The following is a 16,124-nucleotide window of genomic DNA, read 5'->3' on the forward strand; positions in this document are numbered from 1 at the left end:
TAGTAGTAGATGTAAATCTATCAAAGTCTGACGAAACTTGGTACATAGAATTTACTCAAAGTCTGAACGTCGATTCTAGGACGCTTACCTTATTACAGGTACTGGATCAATGTCCTGCTAACTCAGCAAACCAATCCTATAGCAAATACCTCAGTGGTCCATTACGAAACGGGTCGTTGATTCTCGTAAAAGAAAATAAACCCAACTAGGGTTTTAGACCTATCCCTACTTTTACGACAAAAGATCCTACTTCTTTTATCTTATCCAATTAATTTATTTTTTCACATTCCCTGGAGGAATCGCAAGAATGTTATTTTGAATTCATCGAAAATAATTTTTCCTAAATTAAAGATTTTATCTGTTTGATAAGATTTAATCATTTTCTGTGATATTTATTTTGCATCAAATTTCTATTTCACGTTTATCTGACGCACAACTACCCTCAAAGAATGGTAAATCTCGTAAATAGATTTAATAAATTTAACTGGGTCATCAATGATATATTTTAAATTCGTGTTCGTAATGTATATTTCTCTTATCGCTACAAACCATCCGAAATCAGTTCAATAAATACTTGATAATCTCACTAATATTTTCAGATAAAAATAACTCACACACGCACACATACACATACACATACAAATACACACACAATATTACACTTTTTGCTTCGATCTATCATCGTAATTGCCAAAAACCTTTTAGGAATTATAAAGTAAAATGTATAAAATAAGAGAAAGAAAGAGACAGAGATACATATATAGATATATTCACTTGGAATTGTGTGAAATCGTGTGAAATCGTGGTAGAACGCGATCGTGATCGTAAGAGCTGATCAACTTGGTAGAATCTATGCGAGAAAGAAAGAGAGAAAGAGAGAGAGAGAAAGAGAAAGATAGACAGCAAATGGAAAGTTTCCGAGTAGAACTTTGTGTTCCACAGAGGAAGTTAACCAGGACGATCATTAGCATAGCTGGGGATGAGTTTCGGTTAATTCCGTGGTTAGCACCCAGTGCCACCTCGTTACGGCCACCCTCCAAAGTGCTTCCCCATTTTCGGTGAGTCCCCGAGGACTTTGCGTACTTTTACTCGCTGCGTATCGTCCTATGTGGCAACTTAAATGGAACCAACTCGATATACATGTATGTGTGCGTGTATTACTCTTATTCGTGTATTTATCTATGTATGTATTCATGTATGTACATATGTACTTATATATTAACCAACCATTACCTTCAACTTTACACATGGACCATTTACTTTTTCACCTTCGCTTAACATATATTTTATTTCTTTTATTTTCTGCTAAGTTCTATTTTACTTTCTTCTTTCTTTTCTTTCTTTCTTTATTGTTAGAATTCATTACCTTGTATTTTGAAATTTTACAAATAACAGTACTTGTAAATTATTATCAAACATTGTAGATGAAAATTTTACTTGGTTTGAAAATAACCGTATAGTTGTGTATATTATAAGTAAATGACAGGTAGATATACTGATGTACAACTGGGAATAGATCGTACTGTAAGCTTAGTCGAAGTTATATATAAGTATCACTTTGCTAGAATACGTATATGCGGGCATCAAGTAAACGTCAATAGTTCCATTAATAGATAACCGTATAAAGACAAATATCTATCAGTGTGCAAAGCGAATTTTACGACCAAAAATAGGAAATATTTGCATTTACCTATTATTTCGTTTTAAAACAAGTTTGCCAATTATTTTTCTACATTTTAAATTCATTTTTTTTCTGTATTCTTCAACATTCAAATTCTCTTCATTGAAATAAATCTGTAAAAAAAAAAAAAACATTGAAATGGTTTAAAAAAAAATAATCTACCTATCTAATTTGTTTGGATTTAGCTTTTTATGTTAAGTAAGTCAAAAGTAATTGGACGATACTCAAATAGGATATTTAACTAACAAGAAAAATATTTTTTGGTTAGTTGATATGGTCTAGGAAAATAAATTAAAATTTTAACAGATGTTACATCGAAAAGCGAACACGTACGTACTACATGCTCACATATAATCTACGATGTTTCCAATTACAGTTGGTCAGAATTTCGTTAACAAGTCGGAGCATATTTCGGACATCTGTTCGCCGGAAGGATCTCTATGACGTCGAGTTGAACTTATTAGAAATTTTACTTGTATCTAGATAACCAATGAAATTGGCAACAAATATACATACCGTGTCATAGCTTTTTTACAAAATACACGCATATCTTTTTGTAATCGATTTATAATACTGCATACACAGTCAGTATGTCATTCTTTAACGAAAGATTTATTTACATTCTAATTCATATTATTATTTGATACAAAATATCACGATTAATTATAATAATATTAATTACTTGTAAAAAAGGCTAATTTCATATTTTTCAATTTCAAATTACAACGAATATTCGTGGAATACCTTAAATATGAAAATCGCAATTTTAATTAACTTAAACATTCTCTTAAGTATAAATATTAGAATTATTAATTGTAATATTACGGTAAAAAAAATTTATTTTAAATATTAAAATTACTGTACACAAACCCCGAGATACTTTCGGTCAAGTTATTACACAATTTTATAATTTGATAATCTAATTTAATCGATTCAATTGTATACTTTAGAGTTGCAAAATACTAATGAAATTCGCATTGTGATATTTTCCGATGATAATTAATTAGACTGGTCATTAGTAATTTAAGATTCGTAGGAAATCCTGAAAGTAAACGAGTTGTATCCGTTAGTCCATACGAATGGAACTTGTCTATCGATTTATCCATCTTGATAATGGATATCGAGTCAGGATACAAAGCGTTCGATGACCGGTCGTGGTACACGTTACGTCAAAATAGGAGTGTGAGTATCATACTATTGAACAGAGAGAATAAGAGAGAAAGGGGAGGGGTGAGAGTGACAGAAGGGAGAGGGATAGAAAATAGTGTACACCGATACGACCGCTAACCGAGCGAATGATCGGTTGCCCCTGATCGATCGTGATGCATCATGCCCGTTCTCGTTCGTTTTCCATTTGCTGCTTTTAAAATCGTCGTGCTTTCGAATAATTCGCTCGTCGTGTATAAAAGCTTTCACTGAACGCCATTTTTCTAAAAACCTTAGCTCCGATTCGATCACAAACCCCAACCCTCCAAGCCTCCACATACCCTCCCCCCTCCCTAGCCAATCCCGATTCCCCCACAAAAAAAAAAAAATAAAAAAAGGGAAGAAAAAAAATAAATTCGGGTATATATTTTATTTTTATTTGTCTTTTTATTTTTTGACAGTTTTGATAAAACTCGTTTTCATTTCCATAATAATTTTTTTTTGTTCCCTCGTAAACAAAACAAAACAAAACAAATCAAAACAAAAAGAAAAACAAAAAAAAAACAGAAAAAAATATGACCGAATAATTTCGGAGAAGTGATATTCGTCTGACGATTGCACTTTTTGACACGATTGTACGGATATTAAAAACGGGGAAATTATTATTCCACGGGTGGGTTATGTAAATGTAAATATCTGTTTACTTCCTAGGGGAAAACACTAATGCAACGATGTAATATCGGAGTTTGGTTACCGTTCGATAGAAAACTTTCTAACGCGGATTATCGAAGTAGATTTAAATTGCAATCTTTATTGTGTGTCGGAGTTTAAAATACTGTATTTCTTCTTCTTCTTTTTTCTTCTTTTCTTTTTTTTTTTTTTTTATTAAGCTATTCCATACAGTCAGCGAGTTAGTACCTAAGTTCTAACATGGAAGATACTTTGAAATAGGTACTTTGAACGTAAATCTTCTTTTACATTACCGTAGTAAAACTCGAAAGTAGTATGATAACCAAATGCAAATGATTGGTAATGTACAATAACATTTAGAGTTTCAGTTTGCCAAATGTAACTTTGTCTTGTTTTTTTTACATATAATCGCATTTTGTATGGACACGTTTTGAAATTAAAGTAGTCAGTTCATTTTCATTCTCTCGTTAAAAATCCTTTCTCCAAATATTATTTTTATTATTTTGTTCTTCTTTTTTTGTTTCTTTGTCTTTTATTTTTGTTTGTGCAATAGAATATTGTTTCAAAAATATATATGTATATATAAATGTATAAAAATATAAGGATCCTTTTACTCGTTAATTAAAAATTGTACGTTGAAAAAGATTAGATTACATTTTCTTGTTCTTTTCGAGATGATTTAAGAAAATATTTATATCCTACACACGCGTTTACGTTTTCCTCTTATAAAATGTAATTTGGCGAAATGGTTGGTCGTAGTTGCTCGTTATCGAAGCAAGCTGTTGCACTACGGTTTAAGAGCTGTGATTCGAGTCGTACGGTAAACTCACTACACAATAATGTTCATTTTTATGTTTGCTGTATTATTATCTTGCGGTTAACAAGTAGTGCAGCATTGTATAGTATACTACCAGGAACTAAAAAAAGTATATCATATTATTAGGACTGGTAAAAAATGTCACCTTGCATTTATAAGTTTTCTTTTTTTTCATCATTATATTTTTCTCGTAACGCGTAGAAAGAAATATTACAGTTTTTATTATCTTGCGGTTAACAAGTAGTATTTTACTTTGATATAGTAAGATAATAATAAAAAAATAATATCTCGTGTACTTTAAACTGCTGAATGTTAGTTTACATGTTTTTAAACTATTAGATTTTATTGAATAATAAATAGAAACAACAAATTAGAAAATAGTATAATAAATATATAACATTATTTTAATCTAAATTTTATTGAAAATCGTAAAATATTCACAGACATTTAATAATTCCGCACTAAAATCATAAAAAATGCAACATTGGTTTGTTCGGTTTTGCAAAGAAAGAATTCAGGACAGTTCTCTTGAGCATAAAAAGAAAGAATAAGAGAAGCTGACAGAAAAGTAGAGTCGAGTCGAACTCAAAAGACGTTGTCGATGATGTTTGAAGGGGGAACATACGATCGCGTTTACACACGCTGGGAGAAAAGTATATCCGACAAATCGTGACACCTGTTCCCAATGGAAAAACCCTTTTTCTAACATCCTTTATAAACATATTTTTCTTGTTTTTCCTTTTGGCTCAAAATGTACATTTGTTAACTTAATTTATAATTGACAATATTTCTCGTTATAAGATACACACACGAAAGAAATTATGTTTAAATATGACAATCCACAATTATAAACGTGTATTCGTCATTGTACAATTAATGATATTTAAAATACATTTTTTATAGAATTTCCTGTAAAATTTGCATTTGACTATAAGTTTCATTGTCACTTCGTGTCTACTTAAAATGGTACACGTGACAAGGAACGTATTTATCAAATATTGTAATATTATTTTATATTTTTTTGCATACAAAAAATACATCATGTTCAAATTTATTTAAACAAAAACAATTGAATACAAAATATAAAAACGCCATGTATTATATCACGTCATTCACGTTTTTATTGAGCAACAATAGGTTGGACGTTAGAAAATAGCACGTGTTTGAAATTATTGATGAAACGGTAGATATTTGGTAAAATAGAACATTGAAAAATCGTGGAACAAAATGTCGACACGACGTTCAAAATGTTGACATACGATATTTCGATAGCAACCGCTAAACTCTTCCTGGTTTCAAACCGTAAGCCATAAGTTACGCGAACTAACTGCTCATACACGAGCTCATGTTTTAGCGCTTTCAAGTTTTATGCATCCTACCGGACTGTTTCTCGATGGAGGCGAGAGATTTACGATCTTGTTTTCTATCCTTCTCTCTCTCTCTCGTTCTTTCTCTCCCTCTTTCTCTCTTTCTAACTCGTCTCTTTCGTTTCCATATTTCGCGTTATTACAAGCTCATACTTTTAAATCGAAGTGCCAACGCGAGTAATGTTAAGTGTCAAAAGTTAAAAACAATATTTTGTCTCAAAGATAAATTTATTTCCAGTCGAACGAAACACACGTGTGCACACACACACACACACACACACACACACACATATGCTCAAATGACCCAAATTCTTCGACGATACGCCAATATTTGTTACACTAAAGAATAAATGAAATAAAATAAAAAAAGACAAAAACCTATATAGGTTCCTAGAGTATCCATTATAAACATTTGTCAATGTTTTTTTTAGGACACTAAGCTCGAGTTACAACTTGTCGATTTATCTTTATGATCTAAGCGAATATTACACTAGCAGACCCAACTAACAATTCTCTTTTTCTATTTTTTTTTTTGTTATTTTTCTATTTTTTTGTTTTAGTTTTAGTTTTAGTTTTGTTTTTGTTTTTTCTTTCTTTTGGATTCACGTTACAACGATTCATAATGCCTCAATTTTTGCTTTGGACATTTTTACGATATTCAATTTTCGCGCAGGATTAAAAATATCGAAGAGAGGAGCGATCAATGATACGTTTCGTTAAGAATTACTATACCATCAGCCCGTTATGTATATTAAAAAAAACATGAACTCTAAATGTACCTTAATTGGATTTTTCGCATAATTTTTCAACTTTGTCAAATTAATCGTCTTTGTTTAATATTTTTAATTTTCTTTTTTTTTACTTTTTTAACAAATGGCAATTCATCTTCTAATATTCGCAATTAATTTTTTAATCAAAGTTTCCATCATCATCAAAGATTTTTCTTTCGTTTTTTTTTGTCATTATTCAAAGACACACACACACACACACAGGCTTTTAAACAATTTATTGCATTAGATGATTAAATATTAACACATTCCGTGCTAAGCCCTTTTTACCTGATTTGTCATTCAGGTCATTTAATTTTGCTTCAACAAAATCAACCATTACATGTAATTATTAATTATTGTAAATATATAACAATTAAACAAACTTATGTGTTTTGTTCTATACTGCATTTTGTATAATGCATCAATATTTTAATAGGAATATTTTTGTACAGAATTAAATTTATTATAAACATATATTTTCAGCGCATTAAAGAAATATTTCTAATGGTAAATGTACCACCGGTGATATACGTAGCACGAAACGTGTTAAATATTCGATTTCGAAGTGAGAATATAGTCGGAATAAATATGTTGTTTCGTACTTAATGTTGTAATATTTAATATAGTAACGGAATATTTTCGGATTATTAAAAATAAGTATTAAATATTATTTTTTATCACAACGAATGGAACGAATTTGGAGCTCATTTTATCTGTTTCTTTTTTTTTCTTTGTCTATATTGTCTTCATCGACGTAAATTTGTATTTATAACATCAAAGAGTTAGGAATATATATTTAAATGGGAACCCTTTTGATGAAAAGGGTTTAAATCACGTCGCGGAATATTTCGATTTTAATTAAACGTTGCATTTGTGAACGAACCCAAGGCCGATAGTTAACAGGCAGCGAGCGTTCTAATCGCTTAATGCGCCGAGCACGACACGTTTACGCGCATTTTTATGCGTCCATTAAAGGTCTCGCCAGTTTCCGTTGTTTCGACTATCGCGCGCAATATTTTATCGTGGAAAACTGTGCCAAAGCTGGCCAACCAGCTTCGTTGTGGTACGGTGCGGTGCTGGCCTTTTGCAAAAGAAAGAAATAAAAATGAAAAAAGAAAGAAATAAAACAAGGAAGAAAAAAAAATAGTACAATAAATCCATTCACTTACGGGCTTTTAACGTTGCATAAAGTATGTTCCTATGAACTAACACGCACACACACGCAGACAGACATACACGTTTATACATTTAGACAACAGACACGTGTGTGACATTTAATTTGAAATTATCGATCTTAACAATTCATAGATCTAACTTTTTCTTTGTTTTCTTAAACAAAAATAAAGTATATAATAAAGTTAAAAGCATTAGAAGGATTAAAATTTATTTGAACTCGACTTGAGATATAAATTTCATGAACGATAACGATCATTGTAATGTTAATAATACCTAAGTTCTAACACTTTCTCTCACTCTCTCTCTCTCTCTCTCTACCTCTCTCTCTTTCTCTGTTAGTAAAAGGATAACGATAATGATAACGGTTACGATAACGTAGACCGAGATAAATTTCGACGCGGTTTTGTGCACATACATTCAGTCGAGAAAGTACGCCTTAAAGGGAATTACCGATACCGTATCTAGATCCTCCTGAGAACTCTCAGGAACATGGTTATCGTTCAACGATCGTTAGAAGACGAGAAGATAAAAATTTGTCTTACTTTTTTTCTTCTTTTTTTCGGACAACTTAACTTTTATCGTTGTAAAGTCATTTCAATTTTTTCTCTTTCTTTCTTTCTTCTTACTGTGCCTTAGTAGTAGATTTCATACAACTTCATTAATTTAGATTAGAAGCTTAATAGATATTTGGATACTCGAATTAAATACTCGAATAAATGACAAATATTTAAAATATTTTTTATGTTAAATTATGTTATTATACATTTAACTCTTTGCCTACATTTGACGTATCAGTACGTCATGCATTTGTTTGGGCAAAGACGCACATGACGTTCTGATACGTCATTGTAACTGAGTGAGACGAGATTTAAAAAGTTCATCTGGTTTATTTCAAATTAATGTGCGTAATTTTTATATTATTATAATTAATTACTATAATATTTAATATTATTTAAGTTATTAGAATATTTCAAAGTAATTTTCAAATAAATGTGTAACCCCTAAAGGGTTAAGATAAAGATAAATCAAAAGAATATTTTTAATTGGAAATCGATGAAGGATAAAAGGGTTGAACAAAAATATGGAAAAAGAAAACAAAAAATCAAGTTAAATTAAGAAAGTTAGTTAAAGTGAAATATATTCATGTTGAATTTCGTTTATTTCTTATCGTTAGATCGTGACCATGTAACGTTCCATGTCACGACATTGTGTCACTGGTATCGACCTACTTTTAAGCGAAACCCGAACCAACGGGTCATTTAACATGTTGCATTACGTATGACAGGATTACAAGACACACAAGAGGTCGGTTATTAATTCGATGTATGCATATACGTGTGCATGAAAGCATCATGTATGTATGTATATGTGTATATATTTTGGACGTCCGTGACGAAGCTTTCTCTCTCTCCCTCTCCCTCTCTCTCTCCCTAATTCTCTCTACGGATATGATATCAATAGTTCGACCAAACAAACGTTTAACACAATATTAATGTAAAACGTTATAATAAATGCAGTTATATATTCAAAGATGTAATGTCAAATTTTCTAGCACGAAAGTTAATACTTTAACATATATACATAGGATATATGGAAATATACAGGTAGACGTGTTGATAAATCTGAGAAGAGAAGAGGGCAAGAAAGTTGGTACTGTATCACGTTATGTAAGATTCTTAAGAATTTATAAATGTGTTAGATTTGTAGTAAGATTTACTGATCGATCTAATCACTACTACTAGAATACATCAGCTTTGTGACCCAAATGATCTAGTTTCTTCGAATCTCTCGATTGAGGTCGAACACTTGGATTTCACATGATCTATAATGCAACGCTTTTTCCAAATTAATCGGAATACGAAAGAATAAATTATCAAAAAGTAATAATAGTATATATATATACATACGTATATATACATTAGTAACAACAAGAGTAAGAATTTTTATATATTTGTTTTTTCTTTTAAATCAAATTAACGTATTTCATGATTGCAAGATTTAATTCGAATAGGTTTATCTAAAAGTTTTTACAGATTGAATGTATGGGGAATTAAACATAAATAATGAATTAATAATTCCAACGTATGTTAGTTTATTAAATAATAGTTTCACTGATATCAGTTGGCGTTGCATAAATTCATTTTAAACCGTTAGAACTTTACGAAGACGTTTATCCAACCGCTTCATCGACCACTAGCCGATTACTCAGCTTTTCAGAGGAAACCATTGGTTATAGACCGCAATCCGATTAATCAAATTTACGGTTTTTACCCGTGTCGTTTTCTGTTAAAAAAGAAAGAAAAAATAAGCAAAAAAAGGAAAAAAATAAAAACCAAAACCACACAATGTTTATTTTACAATTTACTCATCAAAATATTTCATTTTATATTTTCATTTTGATCTTATACGAAAAAGATTACATATATATATATATATATATATATATATATATATATATATATATATATATATATATATTATATTTTACATATATATATATATATTTGTTTTAATCTAATCACGAAAACGTATAACAATTTAGAAGAAGTTTCTTGTTTATCCTGAACTAGCGTAATCCTAACAACTCTCTTGTAACACGTAGGTACCTATAACAAAGCCGACCACAAAGGCAGACGTCGAGTTTGGTATTACTGGTTCTAAATCCTGTCGATCCTATCGTGTATCTTTCGTGTATCTTCCGTAAACGAGATTTCTCCGATGTATCCTTCGTTATATCGTTTCTCAAACGATATTTTCCTACCCCTCTTCTCTTTCACCCACTAAACCCCCGCTCCTCCCATCACTTATATCCATTGTTCTTCAATTTTATTCTCCAATTTAATATCGAAACGAAAATCTGTATCTTATTCCTTTATATCTTTTCTTCAATGTGTGATAAGGTTGAAGTGAGAGGTGGGGTGGGTTTGGGTGGGCAAATTTTCATTTCTTTTTCCAATTTTTATGAAGAAATACATTTTCTTTCTTTTTTCTTACACCTTTAACTGCTCCTCCCTCTCTCCTTCACTCGTTCGGTCATTCTCTTTTTCAATATAGTAACATATATACATATACACACATATATATACAGGAGTTCAGAAAGTTTGTCGTTATAAGTCGAGAAAGAAAAGTGGATTGATTTCTTGTATAGGGAAAAGTAGGAAAAAAAAGAGAGAGAGAAAGAAAAAAAAATGGTATGAGATCGAGACGTGACCAAGCTGTTCTCGATAGGGATAATTTGTCAAAGAACAAAACCCTGAAGGAAAGAGTCCTTCTTCCTTAGCGGAATTTTCAACGAAAAGTATATATATATAGTATAGTAGTAAGAATTCTTAAGAGAGAGATGGTTCTTCTGAGAGGAGGACTTTAAGAAATGCCTTGCAATCGTAAATCCTAACGATTCGATCGACGAAATCTTTTTCTATCTTTTCGTTTTCTTTTTTTTTTCCTTTTTTTTCTTCTTTTATTTCCTCTTTTTTATTTTTCCAATTTTTTTTTCTTTCTTTCTTACTTCTTTAAAGAGAACTGAGTGAGACTTGGAAATCGAGATTCGAGGAGACACACGACGAAAAGAGGTTAAAGAAGTAAGCTCGTAGTAAGTAAGTATTCTTATCTATGAGGATAAAGAGAGAGAGAGAGGAGAGAGAGAGGAGAGAGAGAAAGGAAAGTAGAAGGAGGAAAGTGGGGGTTGACGGGGAATGGGTTGAGAAAGCTATGTCGTCTTAGTTGATAAAAAAACGATCTAATTCGATTGGACTTCTATCTTCTTTTAAAGTAGACATTCTAGGTAAGGAAGATAAATCAGTGGATGTATGTGAAATTTAAATGATTTTTTTATATGTTAGAGAAATATTTATTTTCTTTTTTTTTTTTAAGGTAATACCTTGGTTACTTCATTTCTTTTTTTTTCTCTGATGGTTTCTATCATTCGTTTAAAATTTTTAAGATATATTTATTTATTTATAAAATGTCCCAACATGTTCATTTAATTTTCATCTTTTCAATATTCTCGTGCCAGTTTGGTTAAATGCACTCGCATAATTTTTTCTTACTGGAATTATTAAGAATATTTCAAAAAAATACTTACAAAATTATATCGATAAAAGATACTACATAAAAACAAAGAGGAAATTTGTATTAAAATTAATTTGACTAATATTAGAGAGAAGGAAAACAAAATTGGTATATTTGATTGTTAATTGATTAACAAAAATAATACAATTTGATTATTTTTGATTTATTAAAAAAGCTCTAGACATTTTGTATCAGACAAATTAACTTTCTTTTTATGATTATCATAAATATTCATCAAATATGTACTTACGAACATTTTTCATGTTTCATGATAATACATTTTGCGAAGAAAAGTAAAAAAAGAATATCGAAAAAGTATCATCATAGTCACGAACGCTTAACGCTATGAATGGAAGGGTGCGAATATTACTTTTCCACCCTCAACTTCCAACATATTTTCCTTCGTATCCCGTTGTCCTCGTAAAATCTAGGGAAACATATTGTACTTGACTTTTTTTCTTCTTCTTCTGCTTTTCTTCTTCTTCTTCCTTTTCTTCTTTTTCTTCTTCTTTATCTTCTTCTTTTTCTTCTTCTTTTTCTTCTTCTCTTTCTTCTATTCTCCCATTTTCCCCTATCTTCCCTTTTCTTAAACTGGTCGTCTTACAGACGCTGATGTGGCAGGAGCCTTGAAATTCCGCCTCTTCGTTCTCGTCTTTCATTCCCTGGTCGATCTGTCGAAACGCAATCTCAGGAATTCTGCTTCTCGTGTTTGACATCGATAGGAAGGTACACATGTCCCTCTTCGTCCTACTCGTTGAGAGAATACCACAAGGAAAAGGGGGAATCTGAGAAATGAGAAGGAAGGGTACAACTATCCTGAGAGGAGTATATATATATTGATAGACCACTACAATACCCTTTAATGAGTTCAAGTTTATCTCTACTATATGATAGTAATACCATATTTTTATAATTAATATAGAACAATAATTGGCCAATTATTTTCATCAAAAATTTAACTATAATTAACCATTTGCACTTGTGGCATTTTTATTTCGGACGAATCAATAACAACTCGAGACTATTTTCAACATATTTTATAAATTTCTTACAGATATCTTGAAATGATTTTACACAAAATTTAACTTTTAAAACTTGCATATATATTTTAACATTTTATATATCTTTATACTTCAAAAAAAGAACATTTGTTAAACATTGAACATTAACATTACTATAACCTCCACGTGCTGGATTTAGAACTTTTCATCCCTTCTACATTTCTTTCATAAATAAGTAATACTTCTGTTTTTTTTCATCTAATTGCAAGTAAAAAAAAATTTTGACTCAATTCTTCACAAATCTTTTTAAAACTTTATACCCCTCTGCATAATAGGTTCTAAACATTTTTACCCTCTACATGCTAGTAGAGTCAATACTTTTCAGTTCTTCTATATATAAAATACTTTTATTTATATTCCATGTGTGTAATTGTTATGTCGTACATTACCCTCTAATTATAATCTATAATCCAGATAATCGAGAACGAAATAACAGATACAATTCTATTACCTTAATAATGTTACATACATTTTTTTAATGATTTAAAATCTATCAATACATGCATGGATGTATACACGCATGAATTACTTTTTAATATTCATCAAACTGTAATTAATAAACATATTTTTATATCCCTGAATTCCCTTTTCATTTAATCCAATTTCGTATAACAAAATATAGATTTTTGTGTTTAAAAGAAAATAATATTTCCTCTACAACAGGTCTCGACTAATAATGCAAACGAATTTGTAACAAAAACTTCCTAATTCCTTTTTCATTATTAGCATGAAATAAAATGACGATATCCGGTCAATTAATTTCTGTATTCTTAAAAAAAAAACATAGAAAAAAGCCCCAAAAAAAGTAGAAAACGATAGCAAAATGTGTTGTGTGGCAATAGTAATGTTCACCAAAAAAGAAATCGACAAAAAAAAGACCGGTCAGCGATTCGACGATTCGAATGACATTTCCGACAATTTGAAAGTCGTCGAGTTTTCTCACTCTTTCGTGTCCTCCCCCTCCTTCTCCCACTCTCTTTCCCTTCTCTTTATTTCTGTCACTATTTTATTTACCATGAGTACTTTACCTTCGAATCTCGTACAACAACAACAACTATTTCTCTCTCATTCAGTTTCTTTTTCCAATTATTTGGAGAAGGAACCTAAAGAAGAAAATGAAGGGTAAGGGGTGGTAGAGGGGAATTAAGAGATGGAAAAGTAACTTCGAGTAATAAAAAAAAACTTTTAGCGAGGCGAATAAAAAAGTTTTCTTTCAATTCGGTATAAAAATCTAACAACCACAACAAACCATGGGATGGATAATGAAACGATGCGTTTTTTCGAACGCGTGCAATCCACGACCCAGCCAATCGTTTATATCGATCTATTTGCTTTCCAACGATTCTTTCGAACACTCTACGCAGAAATAATAAAAGTGATTTTGTATATTTATATTGTAGATAGAACGATGGTTTTTAATAATAAAAATATCAAATTTATTAATAACATAAATTAAATATTTTGAATTTATATCGAATATATTTGAAATAATATTATCGAAGTGTTATTTTCTATCTTTTATTATTTTTTATTATACAATTGTAAAAATTAAATTGATAATTTGATAATTTTAACAAATAATTATATTATATGAACTTCGATAAATAGTAATTCATATTGCGTTTATCACGAGACAGAAAGTACGTATACGCGTTCATTAATTTTTGGAAATAATCGAATTTTTTCGACTTTAATTCACGATTATTTCAAGTTGGATCTCATAAAAAAAAGATATATATATATACAGGATGAAATAAAAAGATAAAGAGAGAGAGAGAGAAATAGGGAAGAAGAAAACGATATGGCGTTCACAATGCTCACAATCTATCGCGAATTCTATTTTTCTCCTCGTACTAAAAAGTGTTCGAGTTTGTTCGAGTGAGAGATACGAGTGGTACGAATACATGTACACATATATCCATATATATATATACATACATAGTTATCCAATAAAGATAAAAATCGTAGTGATCGCAATTTTTGTTGCATCGAATCGGAACATACGAACGAGAATTCGATCATTAAACCGAACAAATCGAAATGACTGGAACGATAGTACGGATACGCTAGCAAAATTACAAAATCGGATGGTTCTGTTCGACCATTAAATCTTTTCTATATTAATCTCGATATTATTATTAAAAGAAATATACGATCGGATAAATTTAATAAGCTGACAACAAATGAAATAAAAATCATTTTTACAATTTTAATCGCACTCTCCTTCTTTCTCGCTCATCTCGTTTAATGTAAAAAAAAAAAAAAAAAAATTGTGTAGAGATAAATCGAAACGTAAAGTTTTTTAATTACTTTTATAATTTTTATAAATTAATTTGTTACTCATAATAAAAATATTAGGTCTAAATTCTTTTTCTTTTTTTATGTGCAAACAATAATTAACTTGCAATAAATTTTTTTATTTATATTAATATTATAATTATTATCGTTATGATTAGCAAATTCTCGTTTGATCACTAAAGTCAAGCAACATTGGACACGATTTGGCCTTGGATTGAATGACCGCTTGGTAAAATCGAATTATCCTTATCTAATTTAACATATAATAAAATAAATTGAATTAATGGGCTTAAAATAAACACGTTTATATAACTACGTTAGATAAATAATTCTCGACAAATTACTAGTAATCAAACAATCCAGGTATCGTTAGTAAAATGGATGAGTTACTCGTCCGAAGAAACAAAACATAAAATCCAAGCGGTAAAACCACGTGTGTCCATTTTCAATTATATTGAATAAGTATGAAAAGGTATTATTAGTAGAAAAATAAGTCTCGAATCGTAAAATTAAAAAGTAAAAAACACGAAGACAATTAAAATCAAATAAACATAATTATTATAATAAAAATAGTTAATACTTTATTCTTAACAATGTACAGACAATTCAGAAATTTGCGAAAGAGAGAGAGAGAGAGGAATTTAATGGAATAATTAATTACGAATAACGAGTAGTAGGATAGAGAAGTGTCGAAGGCTAAACTAAAGTGTCAGGAGAGAGGATAATTGACACGCGACGCATAGAAACAGCCCGTTAACCCTAAGTTCGACTACGCAACGATACACGCCAGGTTCACCATTGGTCCATCTAGCAATCCAGTTGCTGCTCCGTTTCCATTGTCTATGCGGGAACATCAACTAATGTTTACCCTTGCTTAACCATACTATACTACCTAGACTGCAATTACTTCATTTGACGTAGTATCTCCACATCCATATCCTTCAGACACATATACACACGCACACATGTATATGCACAATAGCATACGAGTTGGTCCCTGGAGGGCTTCGTACCCTAACGGCGTTCACTCTGTCTGGCAATATCGTT

At 30.5% G+C, this 16,124-nt stretch overlaps 1 protein-coding gene across 5 annotated transcripts in view; it reads left to right on the forward strand.

Annotated features, from left to right (window-relative positions):
• Positions 1-16,124, forward strand: part of LOC107065057 (neuronal growth regulator 1) — a 63,712-nt gene that overhangs the window by 8,857 nt on the left and 38,731 nt on the right. The window contains exon 1 of one of the 5 annotated variants that reach the window (XM_089179808.1): positions 1,001-1,142. The exons of 3 other annotated variants lie outside the window; for them this stretch is intronic. The gene's annotated coding sequence lies outside the window, so the exon portion shown is untranslated. Of the gene's footprint in view, positions 1-1,000; positions 1,143-16,124 lie in introns of those variants that run through there. One more of the 5 variants, XM_089179807.1, reaches the window with a different exon arrangement.

This window comes from Polistes dominula, unplaced genomic scaffold (genome assembly GCF_049000335.1).
Source record: "Polistes dominula isolate Pdom_NZ unplaced genomic scaffold, Pdom_raw_medaka contig_49, whole genome shotgun sequence".
NCBI classification, from domain to species: Eukaryota; Metazoa; Arthropoda; class Insecta; order Hymenoptera; family Vespidae; genus Polistes; species Polistes dominula.